The sequence below is a fragment of the Humulus lupulus genome, chromosome 3, assembly GCF_963169125.1.
Source record: "Humulus lupulus chromosome 3, drHumLupu1.1, whole genome shotgun sequence".
NCBI lineage: Eukaryota > Viridiplantae > Streptophyta > Magnoliopsida > Rosales > Cannabaceae > Humulus > Humulus lupulus.
Genome location: NC_084795.1, coordinates 117,701,336 through 117,715,133, shown reverse-complemented (window position 1 = coordinate 117,715,133; position 13,798 = coordinate 117,701,336). Strand labels below are relative to the sequence as shown.

Here is a 13,798-nt window from a genome sequence, read left to right as displayed (position 1 = left end):
GGTGGCTTCTTTGAGGCGGTTTTACTGCTCTCTCCTCGAGCCCAGAAGATGCGACAGCAACCTTATAATGCTCGAACACATCCTCAGAGTCCATATCTGCACAAAAGGAAACAACATGAGTAGTGAGACAAGGTATTTATATGGGGCTAAAAATTAAAGTGAAGAGATTATAAGTAAAGTACCTGCGCTAGAACTACTGGTCGCTACATTACTTACTGAACTACTTAATGCCTGGAAGAAATCTGAACTTAAGATTGGAGTATACTTAAAGTTTCCATCCCCGTCAAATAGATGACAGGGAATTGGCAAACTATCTAAAAGTTAAAGATCAGTACTGTTCTCATCGGAAGACTCGTCGATGGGAGCGGGGGATTCAGTGGCCTTCTTTTTTCCTTTTCCCTTTGAGGCGGGGGGAGCAGCAGCCCACGGAGTACTGGAAGGTTCCCTGATTGTTACTCTAGTGGCCCTCCTCGGAAGAGGTTGTTCCATGGATGGGTGCTGCTCGGGAACCTCTCCGCCGGTAGCAATCCTCGCTGTTGACTCCCTCACATCCTAATGGGGGGCCAAAAGGCCGACCAGCCTAAGGTTAGCCTCTGTGACCAGATACTGGACGCTTTTTTCAACGTCAGTCGTATTGGCAAAGAGGGCTGATCTTAACTTGATGTCTAGAGTGGGGTCTGGTTGCAACCATGGGCCTGAAAGGCACTAAAAATCTAAGAAAATTCAGGGAAAAAATTAAAGAAAAACTGACAACCAGTGGTACAAAGGCATTACCTCCTTGCGTGAAGGCCAGGTTGTTCGCAACCATGTCGGTCGTGAGGAAGTACTCCTGGTAGTACCTGCCCACATTCGATATATGGGTGGTGTCGGTCAGGAAGGTGCGCCCAATTTCCTGATGACAGAAATGAAAGAACCCCATACCTTCTTGGTTGCGGTTAGACTAGAGGTCAAACAAGTAATTAACCTCATGGGGTGTTGGCACAGACCATTTTTTGTGGCTATATAGGATATAGAGTGCGGTGAGAATTCTATACCCATTGGGGGTTATTTGAAAAGGGGCGACCCCAAAGTAGTTGACTACCCGTTGGAAGAATTGATGAAGAGGCAAGGTAGCCCCTGCCTCAATATGGTATCTCAACCAGGTGCTAAAGGTGCCTCTGGGCATGTTCGCCCGTTGGTCTTGGTTGGGTCGAACTAATGTCACCTAGGAGTCCATATTTCCTAATGTAGTTGGCGATCATCCTGATTGTCACCCGGCTTTCAGGGATAGCATACCATTCAACATCTAGTTGAATGGCATTTCGGGGCTGAGCATGAGTTTGGATATTGGGGTCAGGAGTATTTTCTGCTCGACCACTGGTCGAGGGAATTTCAGCCCAAGGAGCAGGCTGATTTGAAGGATTGGGAGTTTTCTTTTTCTAGGCTGTAGTTTTTGTTCGAGCCATATTTTGAATAAGAGTAGATGGAGTGTTTGTAGTGGAATGAGAAAAAGGGATGTCAGGTATTCGCGATGATGGTTGCTCCTCGTCCTTAAGCAGCTGAGCCAATAAGTCATCATCGATGGGTCTTTCTCCTCCCCACGGATCTTGCATGAAAGCTACAAATAGAGAAAGGGGGAGATAAGACGTAAAGCTTAAAAGCTTGTGTTGAAAGTTGGAATAACGTTGCTCGCGTACATGACCAGCAACATTCTAACGGAAACACTAAGTTCTATACGAGAAGTTTGAAAAGCGAAAGTAAAAAGTTTTTGGGAAAGAGCTTTTTCGACTCCGAAGGGGCGGGAAAAACCCAGTTTTTCACCTAGCTTAAAAATCGAAGTAAAAATTCGATTTTATGCCCTAAATCTACAATCTCTACTACCAAACTGGCTCCTAACTCCTACGAAACATTATTTCACTACCCTATTAATCATCTATCAACATGCATACATTCCCCTTACATTTTCAGCCAAGAACACAAAATGGTTCAGAGATGAAGGCAAGCTTGAAGCGGTTAAATATTGTAACTTAAAAAACAAGAAAGTTCATAAAACTTACTAAGGTAAAGAGTGAAGTCCGAAGGTGAAAGCTTTAAACGTTTGCGTGTAGATGTTTGAAAATTTCTGGGCTCTGGAACACGAGTTCTTCAATGTTCTTCAGGAAGGCAAAAGTATGTAAAATGTAAAAAATGATTCTGAAGGGTCATTTATACTAGCCGAGGAGCAGTTACCAAGATAATCATTAAAGTTAATTTGTCAAGGAGTGGGGAAGCGTGATAGCCATCGGACACATTCTTGGTCACGTTTTTCGAGAAGGCATGGGTAGTTCTGACAGATTTCGCGGGCTATTCGAAGAGTCGGTTTCCTAAGTTTACTTATTGCTGGTCGCAATAAGTAAACTTGGGGGGCAAATGTTTAACCAAAAATGGTTTTTGATGACATGGCAAAGATTATTTACACATGGATTGACACGTGGTGGAATTAAAGGGCAAAGGTGCTCTTCGACTATCGACCAGAAGCGCGCCTCATCGTCAGTGTTAATTTTTGATATGACCAGGCTGGTCGTGAAGCCCGATTTATTTCCTTCTTAAGTTGTAATATAATATTAACTTCATTTGAATATTTACTCATAATGATCCTTGATACGCAATTGTTAAGGAAAGATAGGACACGTTAGCATGTGTAACCCTCCTTGAGCCTATAAATATGCATGAAATAGCTCAAGGAAGGGACTTTTGATTGATGAGCTTTTTTGGCTTAAGATAAAGAGAAAAAGAGCTAAAGTGAGTTGTTACCATCTAATTGTATTACGTCTACGGTTTGTGAAACTCTAGAACCCTAGTTCTTTAATCACGACTTTAAGATTCAATAATAACAATATCACTAAGTGGACGTAGGTCATTACCAATCATTGGGGTCGAACCACTATAATTCCTTGGTGTTTTTTCCCTTTCCATTAGATTATCTTTTCAAGTGTCGTTCTATATCCTGTCGTATTTTTTCTCCGTGTCATTGGCTAATTCGAGGGTCAATAGAAACCCAAACTTGATATTCATATCCAGACCTCTTTTATATTACATAATACTTATTGCATTAATAGCCATTTTTAAGAATAAAATTTACACCTTCAACAACTTGATGTACTTACTTTTAACAATTTCATCACATAGTAAAAGTGAATCGTTCATAATTATTCAAAAGGAACACCCACCAAAGGAGACCCAAATTATAGATTATGAAACTATTGGTAGCGCTAAAGATATTCGCTAGCTGCAAAATTAGGGTTTGACATGCGACAGTTGAAGGCAGGAAAGACGGTGGAATAGCAACAAAGATTTTGGTATGAATTCATCCTTGTTGAAGGTAGGAGCATGTAATGCATGCATTGCCCGATAGAATAGAAACCTGTAGAGAAGAAAATACACAACTCAGTAACTACTGTATAATTTTTTCAATGCACAACTTAACAATGCTGAGTTATATATGGCAATGTTCTGGATTTAACTTTTATCAAAACAAAACAAAGACAGACATTGAATTTTACCAGCAAGTAGGACACTGATGAACAAAAACATATTTCATTGTTTCTACATATTTCAATTATTCCATGAGCAAAACCACTGATGAACACTAGAAGGACTATTTTGCGTCATATTATTAACTGGGCTGTGCTTTAAGTAATGCAGTAAATTACAGTCCTAAGACTGTAACTGTCATAGGGTCAATTTTTTAAAACTAAAATATCACCATGTTATGTTGATGGCCAAAGCTTTAAACATAGGTCAGCTAACCCAACAATAAAAACAAAATGCACAACCAAGTTTCAGTTCAATCGAATAACATGTGAATAAGAAAAAGTACAAGGTTTTATTAGATCCAAACATGGGTGAAAAGTGAAAAAAAAAATTAAAAATCAATGATACCTCAAGACAAGTCCCCTAACAGAGTCTGAAAGGAATATTTAAATCACAAAAAGTGGTTTGGGATTTTAAAATTAGACATTTTCAAATATTCTAAATAAATGACCAGCCTATACTGACCTTTAAAATTAAGACCCTAATACATGATACATGATACAAACTTACAAACATAACAAAGGAATACTTAGAAGTTCATATCCCAACCTAGAGAAGGTCACGAGAGATTTAGGGAGATACACTCAGATGGGGGAGAGTAATGAGGGAATGTCGAAGATTATATTTATATATATATATATATACATATAATCAGAAAACATGGCTCATGAATGAAGTGATTCTTAAGAAATGTATAGTCAAAATTTCAAATGAAAAATTATAGAGAAGCATAGTTTATATTTATCATATATTTTGAGATTTTAATTTTACGTCAAAATCTAAATTTCAACATATTATATTACCTTTGTCTTAATTATACAACTAGCTATATTTCACTTGCTTTCTGTTAGGGTTTTCAGAATTTTCTGCCTTGTTGGTATAAGAAGAAGGCACCGACTGTACCCTTCTCGCTCATTTCTAGGCCGCATAGACCTGATCATCAGTCAAATGTAACATGAAATTTCAGGTGATGGGTAATGATGATAATACCAAATTTTTTATTTCTAATCAAACAAAATATGTATCTACATAACTAGCTAGGCGCTGGTTAAGATTGATGGAGTTTGTGCAAGAAGATCAACTATCAGATTTCAAAGAAGAAGAAGAGTCATGATTACACATAGCTATTACCTTTGTTCTTGTAGATGCTTCATTTCCAAGAGAAAGCACGGGAGAGGGCGTCCCCAGGGAAGAGAGCAGCAGAGAGGGCTTCCAATGAGGAGAAACATTGAAGGAGAGGGTTTCGTTGGGGAGAGAAAACAATTGAGTGGACTTTACAGGGAGAGAGTGACAGAGAGAGTACTCCACGAAGAAAGAGTGATGGAGAGGAACCAAGGAGCAGAGAGTGTTTTAGAGAGAGAAAGAAAGTGAGTGAGGAAAAAAGAGATGTTTAACAAATATATCATTGCAGCTTAAAAATTTTGAGTCTCGACATTTTGTTTCAACTTTTTTTTTTTTACTTTGGCTATTACCGTATTTTAATTATAATACTTTTTAAATAGTATTATAATGATGTGTTATGGAAAGGAGTGTTTGGTGTAGTTTCGAATACCCAGCTCGGGGTGAGCCTAGGGGTATTTTTGGGATATAGTACGTGTTTGGGGTTACCCAGTAACAGGTAGTGATTTAGTGGTTATTTAAGTATGTTGGCGGTTAAATGGGGAATAATAGGAACACTTGAGGAATTAGAGGGATGTGTCAAAGGAAAAATTTGCCCTTGGTGATACTAGGAAGCTAGGATTGGTCTTGGCGATAAACTCACTACAAGAAAAAATACTTTCAGTAAGACCGAAAAAGTATTATCAAATATATACCATAATACTTTTTGATGTGTTAAGGAAAGCAGTGTTATAGTATGTCGGAGCACTTTGCATAACACTTTTCCATAGTTATAGACATGTGTTATTGTATAGCCTATTATAACACTTTTGTTGTGTTATTTTAATAGTTAGATAAGTATTTCATTATGCTATTTATAACTAGATTATATAACACTTTTTTGTACTTATAAAGTAGTGTTATGATACATTTTATAATAACATACTTTCTGCAGTATAGAAAATAGATTGCATAAAATAATTTTATGCTTATAAACCAATGTTATTGTAAAAGATACAATAAAACATTTTTTTGTATTATTATAATATTGTGATAAGCTTGAATTATTATTATATAAACCTGTACATTTTAATTATTTTTTTATTTCTTTAATTCAAACCTGCTTCATTTAATATACTTAAGATACCATTAACATTGTACAAATATATTTTTGAGTACAAATTATATGGTTCATAACACATATAACCAAATAATTGTGTCAAAATACATTCAAGCTTATCTAAAAAATACTCCAAAAGTCTTAAGATATTGAACACTGCCTAATTAACATAAACAAAACATTCTCACAATAGTCAACAAAATAGACTTAAGCAGTTGCATATTCAAAAGTAAAGGTAGGAATTCATGATCTTCCAAATGTCAGCACACCAAAGCCTTCCAAATCAGATTTTCTTTTGCACTTGACTTGTTGAATCTGGTAAATAAAACTTAAAAGGAAAACTAATGAGGTCATGAAATATCATATCATTCATCTAAAATAGTCAATAATGCTATCATAATCTTGGATTGCATATCAGTTAATGTTGAACAAGCATTATATAAACAAATAACCAAATAAATACCTCTTAAAATAACCTTTTAAGAAGGCCATGCAACTATTGAACCAACAACTTCTCGTATATCAAGTATCGCATAGTTAGGACAAAATAAACAAGCACCAGGCACAACAGCAACATCAACCCATACACACATAAAATCTGGTCCAAGAGGAATTTCGTGCACCTTTAAGTCTGGATCACTAGAATCCCAACGACCTTCAGCAATAATTGCATCTGACCAATCGAGCAAGTAGCAAGCATTCCTTGCTTCTGTAAAGTTATGGCCCTTTTTATCTCCAACACTCTGCAAAATTAATTTTGAAGACAGTATCACTACACCAAATACCCATTTCCATAAAACATGAATATAATACTAATAAAAAAGTATTATGGTAGTGTATTATATTGGGAAACACGTGAATGGGATATAAAATGGGATATAAAATGAATTTATTTAGAGGGAAACTAAAAATATATCTTAATTTTTTTTCTACTTCTCTCTCGTGTTCTCCTCTATGTTGCCCAAATCACTCTCCTCTATCTTGCCCAAATCACTCTCCTCTATCTTTGCCCAAATCACTCTCAGTGTAGATCTCAACAAATGTGTAGTGGCGATGGTAAATCGGAGAATGGCGTGGTCGATTTGACGAGTCAGGTACACTTGATAGAGAAGGAAGATGCGAAGAGGTCCGAGAGGGAGAGGAAGGAGTTCGAGGAGAGGGAGAAGGCTTGGCTCGAGGCCATGGAGATGAAAAGGAACAAGATGGAAGAAGAAGAAGAAGAATTTGAGGAACAACGAAAGAAGGCACTGGACGAAGAGTCTCGAAAACAGCAGGTACTTTCTTCTTTTCTTTACTTTCTCGGAGTATTTTTGTTTTACCAGCTGTTTGGTTACTGGAAAAGAATGAAAAACTAACCAAATTATCACTTCTTTTTGAAATTTTATGGTTGGAAATTGCTGGATGCTCAACATACATGGGTGAACAAGAGTATGAATCTACGGGAATGTAGGGCTAAATGTCTGAGCAATTGTTCCAGTACGGCTTATACAAACTCAGATATCAGAGGTGAAGGCAGTTGCTACGTCGTCTGGTTTGGAGATCTTTATGATATTCGACAATTTCCTTCCAATGAACAAGATCTATTTGTTCGACTGTCAAAGAGTGAAAGAACTTAATTATCTTGTACTTGAATGCCTAGCAGAACGCACCCTTGCTGATCGGTATCAAGTTATGGTGTCGGGAGGTGATGGCTATGATTCAAGGATTAAGTCTCTGTTTCTTTTAGCGGTTATGATGTGTTTTTCTTGTATAAGTTTTATCTGTTCTTGAAACTTGATTGTTACATTTCATAGGAAACATCTAAATGAAGACTATAGTCTTTTTTAATGTTTACTCTGGTTTCCTCTATTATACATGGTCATTTGAAGCTTATATCTCTTAGCAATGCTATGAACACCCATTATTTGATCATTATTTTGGAGTTTTGAGATTTTGGAATAATCAATGAATCTTAATGACTGACAACAATAAATTGTGAAAGTGAGAGAAATTAGGAGCTGCTGCAGGAGAACCTATTTATTAGTAAACTCCTTTCTTTTGGACCTTTTATGTTTCCACAGTTGTATTGTATTTGTATTAACACTTATTGACTTGTATGATAATCCTAGATGTCTCCTGGTGGTTTCTAGCAATGATTGTGTAGTTTCAGATTGGATGCTTGTGATTTTACCTATAGCTATGGAAAGGGGAGTTTGCGTAATCACAAACATGGGTGCAAGTAAGAGTACAAAATGAAATTCTATGCAATAAGCAAACTTGGTTTTTTTAATTAGTCTTATAGATAAATGTTCTTACTATTGTTTCCTTTTCTGGGCAATGGATCCATCTGGTGCACAGGAAAAAGTTGTAGAAATAGCTAGCAGCCTGGGACTGAATGTATCTGTTGGTGTTGCTTATGAGGTTTCTGTTGGCAAAGCAGGTATTTCAAGTCACTTTTAGGAGGTACTTGGTGAATTGCAGATAATACGTTGAAGACTTTATGAACACTAAGTGCTACACAACATTCAATTAAATCAAGGAATGTTTTATGATTTAATTATGTCTTTATTTTAATTGGATAACAATAAGTACTATATATCTTAACAAAATTTACATTTTGTTGTCTATGTAGGTTCGAGATCACCTCATGAGAAATCACATAGCATGGAAGGTGTAACTTTGATTGGTAAATAATATTTGCATCTCTAAAGTTTGATATAATTGTGCCTGTTTCTTTCACTGTAAAATGTTAGTTGTACCAGTCTATGGTACCCTTTTGCAAATTGGTCATGAAGTATCTATTTGCTGTAAATTAAGATTGTGACCCATTAGCATTTTATAGTATTGTTAACTTTATGTGGTCTTTTGAGATGTTGGACCTTACCTTTTTAGTATGATTGATGAAGGGTATTAGCACATATCTTGGAGTAGCTCCCATTATTGAATGTTTGGAAAAGCACCAACCTAATGTAGTAATAACTTCTCGTGTTGCAGATGCTGCCTTATTTTTGGTACCAATGGTATGCATTTTGTTTATTCTCATACAAAATTAATTACACTTAAGATATTTCCAAGTTTTCCAAGTAAAAAAAAAGGTTTGCTTTATAAAAATATAAAAAGCAGCAATGTTTCCTCCTTTCTTATCCATCTGTGTAAAATTGTTATTGGAAAGTTTGTAATATTGGGTAGTGAGATCATTGAATGGGTAATTTTACCTAAAAGTTTCATCACATCTCTTGATTGTGAGCAACATAACTAGAATTTTTCTTTACTAATTGTGTCATGGTTTGATTTAGATAGGATAATTTCTAAAGGATTCTTCTGTTGAATGAATAGATATATGAACTGGGTTGGAACTGGGAAAATTTAGAACTTCTAGCACAGTGTCTCTGGCTGGCCATCTTCCTGAGTGTGGTTGTCAACTTACTGAGGGATACTTCATGCATCCAGGTGACTTGTAAATTTAGTTTAATCAACGTTAAAAAAGGGGGCTTTGAAGGAGAAAGTGTAGCTTATTCTTTTTTGTTATTGTTTATGCAACAATGCTTCTTATATAAATATATATATGGTTATAATGCTATGTATTTGTTTCTTTTAGGTGACAAATATCGGGACATGTCTATGTCTCAGCTCCTTGATTTGTCACATCCTTATGCTGAAATAAGTTATGATGGAAGAGTATGCGTAGCAAAGGCAGAACATAGTGGTGGGGTCTTAAATTTCAGTACTTGTGCTCAACAACTTCTGTACAAAATTAAGGACCCCAGTAGCTATGTCACCCCTGATGTGGTAAGTTTGTGTTCGTATAGTTCTATTCCGAATGAAATGGGAAAACAATAATTGACTGAAATCGTTATCTATTTGTCCTTAAATGCAGATTATTGATCTTCAGAATGTTTCATTCTCTCCCTTGTCAAGTTGCAAGGTTCTTTGTGTTGGAGCAAAATCCTCTGCTGGTTCGGTCCCTGAAAAACTCCTGCAATTGATTCCAAAGGTGATGCTTTTAATGTTTCTGGCTGATTCATTATGTAATACATAAGCAGCAAATGGAGGTTTATTCTCTCCGTGTACCATGCTTGTGCTTGAAAGTTTTATTTGGAGCTTTGGTGCATATTTGATAACTCTACAAAATAGAGTTATTTTACCACTTTTTATGTGCTAATTGTTGCTTAATTCTTGAGTTTTTAATTGATTTATTAAGTTTTTAAGTAATTTTTAAGTTATTAGTCTTGTTTTGATTTTATATATTTTTGTGTGTTTTTATAGTTATTTTGTTGTAAAATGTTGTAGTTAATTATTTGAATTATTATTGTTAAGTTAGTGAAAAAAATGTTGTATTATTGAACTCAAATATAAAATATAAATTAAGTTATAATTAATATTTTCAAAGAATTAAATTGATTTATTTTATAGTTGAAAATATTGTATTATGATTTATTTTATATTTATTTTGTAGGGAATTTTTGCTCTTGAAAAAGCAAGAAAAATAAAGGAAAATTTGACATTTTTAAGGAAAAGAAAGAAGGAAAATGGCATTTTTAAATGCCATGGATCAAGTTGCAAAGGCCCACCTGCCCAGGCCCAAGTAGGAAGCCCATGCCCATTCCTTCATCAACTTGGCCCATGAAGCACTTCCTTCAATCAACCTCCTCCTGCCTCACGTTCAAGCTTCCTGATGCACCAGCCAAATGCCAGCATCAACTCTTTCCAGCCATGCACCTTGAGCAATCAAACCACCAAGGCCCATGAAGGCCCAGCCCGCCTGCCTCCTGCTCCCACCGTTTCAACACCAGTCCAAGACTGCCAGCAGCCTCCAATAGCCACCTCCCCATGCATGCCTCAAATTCTTGAGCCCATCAATGTTCCCTTGTCTCATTTTCTCTAAAAATACCACATTTTTACCCCACTTTCTACACTTTTTACCCCAAAACATAATTATTACACCCTATAATTTATCCCTATTTGCCATATTATAATTAATTCAATTAATTTAATCAATTTAATTAATTTGAATTGATTATTTTATTCATCATTTTTGGCTATAAATAAGGGATTTGATGTCATTTTTTGGAGGGGAGGTTACTCTACACAAAGTTTCTACACATTCAAAACCTCTCAACTCTCTTCATCTTCTTCTTCTTTTTAGTTATTTTCTATGTATTTTTAGATGAAATATTTGGGGGTTTCTCCTCCAAATTTTCCTATTTATGTTTGTAATTTTTAGTGTGTATTTGCTATTCTAGTTATGAGTTTCTAATCTTTTTAAGATTATTAAGGTGATGATGAAATAATTTGTAACTAGATAGTGTTTATTTTGTATATTGATTTCCCATTTTGTGCAACAAAGTTTATAGATTTTTCTTGTTCAAATATATTCTTTCATCTTAAATATCATGTATTTTGGATTGTTAGCACATATTTACACTTTGTTCTTCATTAGTGCAAAACCATAATATTCTTTGTGTAAGATGTGTCATTAAATTGTACACATCCATGCTTAGAACAAAAATATTATGTTTTGCCTTATACATAATGTTCATTGATTTATTTGTTATTTCATTAGATTGATTTACACTAAATGCTTTGAAATTATAATTTTGAAAAGTGAAGAAAAATCTTATCTTTTTAAGAAGTAATTTGTGCTTAAAATTATAAATCTATTTGGAAAATGATAGCTTGATTTATTTTAACTATCACTAAAACTTGGGAATCAATATACTTATAAATATTATTGAACTTATATTTTGTGGATTCTATTATCTTAATAATCTTATTTTACTATCTTAATTTTTACTTTTAATTTATATTTATATATATTGCATTTCATTTTTATATTATTGTATTTTATTGTATTTTCATTATTAAAAAATCTCATCAATCTTTGGAACTAGGTTAGAATTTATTAATTTTGGTTTAAAATAGTTTTCTTTTCGATTTTAGACAACTCCTTTGGGTTCGATCTCGTGCTTACACGAACACTATATTCCATATACGATTCGTGCGCTTGCGATATATAAATTTTTAAACATACCCGTTTTGGGTCCATCAATATTTAATCACTAAAGAAAGCTCATCTTTCTATTGCTACCATTGAAATAACTTGATTTTAATAGTCTATGCAAATATGGGAGCCACTCTTATCTTTTATCGCTTGCTTTGGTCAAAGACTGCTCATAAGTTCCAAGATCATTATCCTTTGGTGGTACTAATAGCCTGTGTTCTTATAAAATAAGGTCTGTTGGTGTCAGTCAATGCAATCGATTCTTGGATAATTTAGCACTAATACCATATCCAGTGTAATTGGTTATATTTATTGCATCATTGGCCAACATGTTTGGAATGTCTCTGTGCTTGTTTAAATTTAAGTCATTTGAAGTGCTCAAGCTATTGTTTTTTTTACCATCTTAGTCGGCGTCATATTCCCTAAGATTATGCTATCAGGAAGGAGTTAACATTTTATCATAGTGTTTGCCTTCACTATTTAAGCATATATTTCTCCTGTGACATGTGATCTTCCCCTCTCCTTTCTTTCCGTCAACAGTTAACATTAACCATATTTTTGCTCTATATTGAAAACCCTTTTTTGTTCCTTGGTCTGTGGTTATACTAATGTGTTGTTGTCAAAATTTTCAGGACTGTGGTTGGAAAGGATGGGGTTTGATATCTTATGGAGGATATGAATGTGTTAAACATGCAAAGGCTGCATAGTTCATGGTGGATAAGTTTTAAGATTTTGTCACAGCTATTTATTTATTATATAATAAGACTATTCAAATGAAGGAAAAAATGAATTTTTGAGTGTTTGCATTGGATTAATCTATTTTTGATGTTTTATTAGGTCAGATCATGGTTGGAAGAAATATTGCTTGGCATCAACAATTTTGTATTTTCTTATATAATTGGCGTCGATAGTCTGAAAGCAACTAGCATTGGTGATGACGCTTCATCTTCAGCCGCTAGTAATGATGTAAGGTTGCGTATGGATGGATTATTTGAGCTGAAAGAACATGCAGTCCAATTTACTAGAGACGTTACAGCATTATATACCAATGGACCAGCTGGTGGTTGTGGTATCAGGTCAAGTTCTTATCAGCTTCTGAACCTATTTTCTAATTTACTAGCGTTTTATTGAGCTTACACATTCCTTGGTGGTTATAGATTCATCTCTAGATGCAATAAATCTCTGGTTCTTTATATTCATAATAATTGGTTTCCTGTGCTCATAACCGAATGAGAAGTTGTAGATTGAATTGCTGTTAGAGCTCATGAAGTTAGTTATTTACTGATTAGTGGTGCCTTCCTAAATATACAATAAAAAATATATTTAATAGAGATTGGCCTTGCTGTATTCACCTTTATATTATGTGTTTTCTATTCCCCGATTGCTGTGATTGATCTATTTCCACTGATTTTTTTTTCTTTACTGACTCCAGTGTTGGACACAAGAGAGAGGTCATTCTTGAAAAATAACTAGTACTCTCTATGCTATATCATCTATCTCACCATCGATTTCCAAAATTAGTGTTTAATCTCTCCTCTATGCACACCACAATATGAACTTCTGAGTTGCGTTTCTTTGTTTTTGGTCATTCAGCTCAATCGTGAACATGGTGCTTGGAAGACATCCATAAAGCGCACTGTAACAAAATCAAATCCTCCAAGAATTAGCCATGAAAACCTCATTAAAACTCCACTTTCTCAAGGATCAGTAGAAGATGTTTCATTTTCTGAAAGTGACATCTCTCCCACGCACTGTAACTTGTGGGATGATTTTAATTGGCTTTTACATTTGCAAGTGGAGAGCATTTGTCGAGAGCATTTTATGGTAAGAGTCTCTACCCTTACTTCATTGATCTATTAATGTAATATTTTAGCTGAGTAATATTTTGACCTTGCAAATCCAAGAAGTATATGGTCTATAAAGAAATTGACAAGGTTTTATTCTAACAAAGTAACAATTGCTATTGAGGGTTAGCCAACATTCATGGCATAACATTAAAATTAATTTGAAACCGAATAGAACTTAAAGAAAATACTGATTTTGAAGAC

At 34.8% G+C, this 13,798-nt stretch overlaps 1 pseudogene; it reads left to right on the top strand.

Annotated features, from left to right (window-relative positions):
• The first annotated feature begins 8,649 nt into the window (after positions 1–8,649).
• On the top strand, positions 8,650–13,219 carry LOC133824970 (uncharacterized; annotated as a pseudogene).
• The last annotated feature ends 579 nt before the right edge of the window (positions 13,220–13,798 follow it).